Source organism: Telmatherina bonti, assembly GCF_933228915.1.
Source record: "Telmatherina bonti genome assembly, chromosome: 11".
Lineage (NCBI taxonomy): Eukaryota > Metazoa > Chordata > Actinopteri > Atheriniformes > Telmatherinidae > Telmatherina > Telmatherina bonti.
This window is the reverse complement of record NC_136629.1, coordinates 29,084,302-29,093,913: the sequence shown is the minus strand read 5'-3', so window position 1 is coordinate 29,093,913 and position 9,612 is coordinate 29,084,302.

Below are 9,612 nucleotides of genomic sequence, written 5' to 3'. Positions count from 1 at the left end.
ACATCTTTTTAAAACTCTGTGAAGAAACACGCAAAACTCTTTTTCACACTGATGTTAGCGGGACAAGAAAATATTATTCATGCATCCCAGTGAGGAACTGCTTGGCAGAATGCATTTCCTGTGGCTTAAAAAGTTAGTATACCTGGCTGATATTTTCAGCACTCTCAATAGTTAGAATGTGGAGCTGCAGAGGGGAAAATGTTACTACTTTCCAGGACAAAATTAAATCCACACGCCTTAACTTAGAATCATGGTGTGATCATCTGGATTGCTGACAATTCAACAACTTTCGGACACTTGCCAGTTTTTCTGCTCGCTGCTGAAGTGAATGTGGATAAAAGCACAGTTGCATCCTTCAAACAACCTTCTCACCAGGAAGGATATTTACCTACATTAAAAGCAAGCTTTAAGTGGATCCGATTTCCATTCGGGGACAAAATCCACATCCAGCAAATTAGTTCCAAGTTCTTACAGAAAGAGACTGACAGCATTGTGCACACTGCATCAGATGGGTGAAGATAACATTCAAAGAGAAAAGATTAACTTTTCTCTGTAACTATCTATCCTGATGTGACTGACTGCTCTGAAACTGTTGATGTTGTAGATTTTTTGCTCTTTGTTGGCCTGAAGTACAAAGCAGCACAACCGAATCGGTGTGGACTATGATAGGAATCTGAAACCGTCAAATTTGGAGTCAGATATTTCTTCACTTATTGCACGGAAAAGGCACCACCAATAATAAGTAAGAACAGACTATGATATTGTAAAAGTTCTAATTTCATGTTATGAACAGCTATGAACTACTAGTTAAGTGGTCTGTGAATGTTAGTTGTATTTGTTAAGTTGTCCCTGGAATGAAAAGGTTTGAGAAAGACTAACTTTGAGCACATTATGGTTAAAAAACAAATAAAAAAAATCATTTAAAAGCCTTAAAAAGTCTCAGCCTTTCATCCTTTCTAAACACAAACAGTATTTGTGTTGAGTTGACATGGATGATTACTACATATTTACAGTCCCAGTCAAAAGTTTTGTCAAAATTATCCAAAATGTATTCAAAATTTTGACTAGTTTTAAAAGTCATTTGAGGCTGAAAAAGGAGCAGTAGTCAACTTATTGTAAAGCATCAGACTTTCCCACTTCAGCCTCAGTTGGTATGAACTGAAAATAAAAGTATATGGGCGCATGGTGTGTGAACTAGGGGAAGATACCTGCTCTGTGTAGCCTATTTCTCCACACTGTTTGAGGTGTGCTATCTTAAATGACTGATAATTGATAAATATCTTTGGATTATGCTGCATAAATTTAGTTAGATTACTATCTTATGTCATTTTTGAGAAGTGCAAGGAAAAGAAGGGGGAGGATAATGTTTCAATTCAGGCCATTCTCAGCTAATATTGAACAATTCATTGTTTGCCCAGGTATATTAACTTCTTTTTTTTTGGGGGGGGGGGGGGGATAAGACTTTTTCAAAATATGTAAATACTGTATATCTATCAAATTATAATGCAGACAAAGTAGAGCTGACCCTGGTCCATTCCACAATTCGCAAATAATGACAACTAAGGGATTTTTGGAGAGGTCTTTGTTCTAAAGGAAGTGAGGGCAGCTTGCACACTCCACAATCCCCTGTGGAATGCTGTGACCCGGGGGCTCTGTCCTCTGTGGCTGAAGGGTGTGTAGGGTCATGGAGACCTCACAAACTTCACACATTGACTGGTTCTGCATGTCAAAACATGTACAAGTCAAAAAAATTTAATTTTGAAATCAGAAACAGTTTGCAATTCATATTAACACTAATATGATGCTAAAAAAAAACATCTCATGGAGAAGAAATCAATCTGCTTAAATTGTTCGAAAGTGTGTTTTTATGATGGTCAGCAGGAAAAACAAAGAACAAAAGAATCAAAGATGCTGTAAGAAGATGTGATCATTTAAGATAGTTGTTTCTAAGAGGCACAGTGGTGAGTTATGTTTAAGTGCTTCTATATTTGCAATAAATATTTAACCATCATGTTTAAAATACAAACAGCAAGGCTGCCTGTTGTTGATAGGAAGTATTACATGGTCAGCTGCAAAGGGCTGACTGATGCTTAGAAGTATGCCTTGCTTAATGACCTGTCTGAATTGTGTTTTTCCCCCCTTCAGCTTATTAGAAATGTGAAAGAAGTAATTGCACATGAGAGTCAGGAGAAAATGGTAGGTGTGAGTTGGCAGACACACAAGCAAAAGCTCAGTCTTTGTCTGCCTGAGTAGGAGGCAAGTTTTTTTTATTACAGGCATTATAAAAATTGGCTGTCTTTGTACAACATTGCCAACGGTCACATGATATTTTTAATTCGGAATTAATAATTCCGAATTAAATAGTTCAGAATTAACGTATTCTCCTACAAGTTTACATGAAAATAATAATTCCGAAATGAACGTTTACACGAAACACATCCTTACTTAATTCCTCTTCAGAGCGGCGGGTTGGGAAGGGTTGTGATTGGACAAAGAGTGCACGTAACGCATACTGGAAATAAACAAAGTTGGCTCCTTGCTTCTTGTCTTTTCAGTCGTAACTTGAAAAAGCTACCTAATAAGTAGCAGTTTTGCCGCTATTTTTATATGAAATGTGAAGTACCAGCTCAACACGAGCATACTACTTCACTTTTTTCAGCAACTGAGAAGGAAAAGAAAGATAGACCACCAAACACGGGAGGCAAAACACTGCGCGTCATTTGGACAGGACAAGGTAACGAGCATGCGCAGAACGACCGGAATTAACTTAGAGCGGAATTAAGGTTTACATTACAGAGGAATTAAATAGTTCAGAATTAAAATGCGAATAAACCAGACACTTACATCGGAATTAAGTTTAATTCCGAATAGAAATTTGCGTTAGGAATAATGTGTTTATATGGTCGTTTCTCATCAATTTGAAGCTGAATTAACTTTTATTCGGAATTAAACAGGAATTAAAACTTCCGTGTAAATGCACGAAGTATTAGTCAGAAGGAGGAATGAGGAAGTGTAATCTAATTACTTTCTTATCTAAATGAAAAAAAAAAAAAAAAAATTTAACTGTTCATTACCCAAACTCCTGTCCCTTCCTGTGCCTCAACAGCCTATTTATTTTAGCCTATTTACTTCAAGTTGGGCTGTTAACTAATCTTTATTTAACAGCATTGCTTTTAAATAAAACACAATTTCTAGATTTATTTCTGCTAAAAGTTTTCCTAAAGCAATCCATGTTAAGTCTACTGCAGTAAGGAGCTGTGTTTGAACCCTGCTTTAATGAAACACAAATCTTCTGCTTATACTTTACTGTAGACATATATATAGCTGTGTTCATGTAAGAACAAATAAAACACACAATCCCCTAACCATTGTGTATGGACAGCTGTGGACTGCTGTTCCTCATGGATTACCGTGGCAAGACAAACACACCTCAGCAGCAGGGATCTATGGACAAGACTAATGTTTACATAGACAGGAGAGAAGCTCTTTTTTTTTTTCCTGGATATTAGCAAGAGACCAGAGAACAAAGAGTTTCCTGCAACCAGCCCACCGGAGCCACAGAGCTGTAGAGAGCAGTCTGGCTGAGAGGGTTATCAGACAAGGTCCAGCAGCAGTCTTTCACAAGAAAAAGCAGGTTTCAAACCCCTCACGCAGTTGTTGAAAAAAAAGAAAACTTTTAGATTGGTTTTCTATTTAAAACTTGAGTTAACATTTAAACAAGATAAATATTTGACTCCAAGCTTTTGTATCAACAATTCCTGGAGACTTTGCTACACTACGTATTCTGGCTGAGATCATGTTTTTTCCTGCATCTGCTGGCTGGATTTCCCCCATTTTCATATTTTCAAGCAAGCATCTGAAATGAGACCTTTCACAAAGCACAGCGCCTGCAGCAGCTGAGCAGAAGGAAGTGACCAAAAGGTCAAACTGACCTCATTGGGCATAATGTGGCTGTATGATGAAGACATACAATGGGAATTCTTAACAGTAAATGTTAAACTTTATGGCTTCTGATCATCTGCCAATGCAGTTATAACATACCTGTAGGTCAAAGAATTTGCTGTATCTCCGGTAGATAACATGTGAAGTGGAATCTGAGTAAGTGACATTGATCAGGTACACCTAAAAGGGAAAAGTGGAGAGAAAAAAAGAATGGTTAGAAACTATGTGTCATTTTGCCAAAAGACATCATGGCACCACTTTAACCCTCCTGACTTAACTTCAAAGGTCTTCAGAGGTCAAACAAACTCATTAAGATAGCCTGTTTGAGTCACACATTGGAAAGCTATCAGAGGGTCAGTAAGGAGGGTCAAAAGATTAAGGTATTAGATAATTAAACCCATTCATGATTAATTACTGCACTTCTGATTTTGAGGATTAGATGATCGAATGTGGATGATTTATTCTCCTCAACCAAAAAAAAAAAAAAAAAATCACATTATGACAGGTTTACTGACATAATCTTGTGTAAGACTGTTTTATAGTGTGAAACCATGTTCTCTGTTGCATTTAATCTTTTAAATAAACTTTTAGGTGCCTCTGAGTCCACTGCTTAAATACACAAATGATGGCTCCCATTATGATTCCACTCTTCAGAACAAGGGTTTATCTGTATTAAATGCCATGACTGGTAGTTAGACAGTGGCGGGTGCATTATTCATGCAAAGTATCTAAGTCTATCATAACTTGGGTGTTTTAAATATCACATGTAAACAGGAATTTGAGTAGTTTGCGTTGCTGTTCTGTAACTCGTGGCACAAGGAAGTGACACTTGCATAGTGAGAACAGAGGACAAAGGGCTGCTTCTTTCCTCCCTCAAACCGGACATGCATTTTCAAGTGCTTAGCTCATAGATAATCAGATTTGATTTTTCTTTCTCCTCTTCTTCCCTCACAGGGACTTCCCAGTCAAACTCGTCATCCGGCTTTAGTCCCAAGGGAAAAAGTCTGTGCCCCATGCTTAGTGGCCTTGGGGAGTCTCCCTCGGCAGGAAACAGATGATGCAATTGATCTTAACTTTCAGGTTAATGAATCTAATTCAACCTAATGGGCTAATTGATTTTTGCAGTCCTGCTGAGATAAGTCCCCTGCCGGGTTGTCTCTGATCACTCAAATAAAAAAAAGATAGTGCCAAGGTAGTGTAATCAAATGTAATCAAACATGCGTGGGGTTGTACGCCCCGCAGCTTTGTGCTAAGTGCACATTTTAGAATGCCAAAATATTCACTGTCACAACAATAATATATTGATATTAGGCAGTTAATGTTAAAAGCAGAGGTTAGCTTCCAAACACCTAAAATAGAAACTGGGGCTGATGATGTAAAGATTGCTATCACCAAAATTAATCAGGCTATAATTATAGATCAACTTGGCCAATAACTTGGTGAACATCTTTGTTTTATAACACAGGGGGTAAAACAAAGTTATCCTTTTACGTTTGTCCCATGCATGCTTTGGATAGTGTGAAGGAAATCTTTTCTAACTGTCTCTGTGGGATATAATTTTTTTTTTTTTTTTTTTTGCTGCAGTTATATAATCAAGATTTTATCGGAACAGTGTAATACTCGGAATGCTGCAAACAAGCAGGAGTCAATGTAGTCTAAATAGGTCGCTTTTCAGACACACCTGACAGGTTGAGCAGTCTGACAAAAACAAAAAAAGGAAAAATAAATTAACTCGGAAAGCGCAAACCTCTCCGAATTCATTTCCACACATATTATGAAGAATCCTTTTAAAAATTCCTGTGTCTACAATTTCTTCCAGATCACTCCCAAAATTTCATTGGAATCTAAATGAGACCAGGAACCATTTTCAGAAAAAGATTCTCTCAATATTATATTGTGCTTTTGTCTGACAAGTCACTCAGTCATTTAGACACACCACTGGATAGATGAAGTAATTCATATAATTCTGGGGCTAAAGAATGTGTCTTTCCTATAATGTTATGGGCATTTGGAGTTTGTCTCACTTGTTGCTCTAGTTACTAGTTTTTATATAACACTCAGTTTGCTTTCAGGGCTTAGCCAACTAGTAGTTTTAGCTATCATATGACCTGAAAATTCTTGTAAGAATACGTAACAAGCAGATGACCATACTGCACACATTTACTGATAAAAAAATAAAAAATAAAAATTCCAGTATTTCAGGTTAACATCAAACATTTTTTTCCATTTACTGCTGCCAACAGAAAGGAAAATTAAAATGATAGAATGTGTTAGTAAAATAGTAATGATGTTAGTAAAATGATAATTGTTCATGTCTGTCATGGTTAAAGAATTTTGAGATATTTCTGCATTAACAGTGTTAAGCCAACCATCCCTGCATGAAACATGACTTGCACTCAAATGTATGTCGCTGTGGATAAAAGCGTCCGCTAAATGACTGTAAAATAGAACATGAGAAGACACTGGAACAAAGGGGTTCAAATCTAATTACTACTGACATTTTGATGAAACAGTAAATAGCTGAAATAGCTGAGATGTTAATGCTCAAGGGTTTTTTATTTCATCCAGATCAGTATGTTCATCAAGTCAACTGGCAAATAGGATGCTTCCTGCTCTACCTGTTTTAACCCTCTTTCGCAATTGTCGGTTCATGGAAATAGAGCAGTGAAGCTTTATGGTACAGAGCACAGAAGCTGCCTGGCTGACTAAACTGCATGTACTTTTCGTCTGTGTGGAAACTACATCCTAACCTTCTCAAATTTAACCAAAGGAAGATCCAAGAGGTATTCATATCAGCCCGCCAAAATGGCCAGGTAATAACAGTATACAACATGCTTGGATTTTGTTCATGTAAATTTTTCTCAATGTGTTCCGAGTTGTTCATGTTTTTAAACTGTATATTTTTATTACCTAAGTAGAAATTGATATTTTATTAACTTATAATTGACTCAGATTACTTTATTGTTCATTTGATTCTCAAAATGGAAATTTGTCTTGGCTAAGGCAAAAGAGATAAATGTACAAACAAATAAAATAGTGAAGAAGAAATATAATTATTAAAATGTTTATAAACTGTAAGAGCTGATTAATATAAAAATTGAAGTTGATGAAACAGTTACAGGCGTGTCAGTATGCTGGGACAGATCCTGTAAAACCACTAAAAATATTGTTTAACTGGCGGAATGAAAGACCTTCTGTAGCTCTTTTTTCTGGGCAACTTGAGCGGAAACATCAGTCTCCACTCATATGGCAGCAAATACAATGCAGAACGTGGAGGATGAATGGATTATTGACAGATTTGGATGGCTCTTTTGATTACCATTTGTTCAGTGGATTTGTCCAATGACACTACTGGCCTGATTGATGATTTGTGCGAGTTTATTATTTTTATCTCTGGGTTTCCAGACAGGATACACATCAACAGTGTTGAATAAAGATTTGTAGACCGTGTTCAGACTGCAGCGGCTGCTGTTCAGTTTCATGATAAGAGCAAGGTGCAGTCTCCTTTTTCTACAGCATGAAGAGCATGAAAGCAAGAGAGTTGTTGCGTGTTTGACTGTTTTAGTCTAAGGAGAAAGAAGTCACATGTACTGGGGAGTAAGTTTTCATTGGTTTCCAATGAACAAACACCAGAATTCATCTGGTTGACCATCCAAAATGGAATAACATCCCCTGACCCTGGTACCATTTATGCAATGCTCATTGTGCCTACGGGTAGGCGCAAACATCCAGGAACTGAGGTGAATTTTGTCACATCTGACTTTCTTGTCAGTGAAAACCAATTGATGGTGGTACCCTGCAGAAAGGCCACCAAGGCCACCTGAGGATATTTGAGGAGGGAGAGCTCAATATAGTTGAATTGTATTTAATTTGTGTGGGTAGAAAAGAGCAAAGGGTATTGTACACACCCATGAGTAATACTTGTGTTGAGCAGAAGAGGGTCAGAGAGGATGTTATTAATGCAAACGCTCTACAATTAAACTTTTAAGAATTCCAAGTAAAGCATGCTATCACACAAGTCAGGTGATACAATAGAAGGGGGGTCTGGACAGCACTGAAAGCAGAGGAGAAATCTGAGAACAAAGTGTGCTTTATAGTTCAGCTCTCATTAAATGGTAAATGGTAAATGGACTTGTACTTCTATAGTGCTTTTCTAGTCATACAGACCACTCAAAGCGCTTTACACTACTTGTCACATTCACCCATTCTCACACACACTCACTCAACACACTCATACCCTGATAGGCACATCGGGGGGCAGTTTGGGGTTCAGTGTCTTGCCCTAGGACACTTCGGCATTTCAGGGGAAGCCTGGAATCGATCCCCCAACTTACCAGTTGAAGGACAACTGCTCTTCCTCCTGAGCTACAGCTGCCCCTTATTATACAAATAAGCATACCATAATAATGTATCATCATTCAGAGGAATGCTCTAAAGCTGCAGCTCAGTGTTCAAACAGAAACCACAAATAATGTGCAATAAACACTCCCCAACCAGTTGCGCTAAACTTTCCCTGAAGACTGTGGAAGCGTCACGAATGGTGAATCATCGCATCATAAAACTTAATCATCACATATTACAAATCAATCGAAAAAAGGAAGAAGATGGATGTATAAATAAAACGCAATTTTTTTTTCTTAACATTTGGGTATTTTGGTGCCAAAGACCTCAAATTAACAAGAAAGCCCAAATTTAGAATTAAGAATATATAAATAAATACCCAGCACAAACTTGAAAAAAAAATAAAATAAAAAATTAATTAAAAAACTCAAACTCAGCATTTAAGTGGAACTATTATGTGCATTTCAGGCTAATTTATTTTTATTTCTGAGACCAGAAGGGCTGGGATTGATCGAGTTATTGTCATAAATTGCTTTATTTACTTCAGACTGACCCTCTCTGTAGGCTGTCAGATCAGCCTGCGGGCAAAACGAGTGGATTGAGACTCTTCCGCATTAAGCCCCGCCTCCTGCCACTGCACTACATCGGGAGCGCGCACCGCACCTGCTTTCTCCGTCATTGTAACATCTCATAAACAGAAGGATTAGGCTAATATGAACTCAATAAAAAAAACAAAATACAATGTCAACACATAGCATACAGCCATACATGTTGGAACCTGAATCAGACCCTGAAAACGAAGTGGAAAACAGCAACCCACAGCAAGGAATGCAGCAGGATGTCTCTCTTTGGTAAACTCACCAGCCATCATTGGAAATAACTTTATCTGACGTTTTCCACCCGCCTGATGTATTTGTACATGCCCTTGTTAACCAGTAGAAGGTAACCAATCACTGAACCTTATCCCCCGGGACGTCACAAGGATTTCCAAGTAGAAAAAACTCTCTAAAACAACGCGTTTTTCATCGCCATGGAAACCGAACGGAGAGAGTGCTGGAACTCAAACTCAAACATGGATTTAGGTGATAAAAAACGGTGCCGTTCACATGTCTGATGAGGATTCAACACTGTAACACTGTAGAAAGCTCAGAAAACTTGAAATACCATAATAGCACCCCTTTAACGTTATCATCGTCCAGCAAGGTCTGGCTGTTAAGATTAAAACTAAGAGTAGTAAAATAAATTCGCACAGTATTGTTAAATATGTATTATAAAACTACAGCTTTTGAACTGTTTTTTGGTTTGGTTCTACTTGGAATCAGTGTTGTG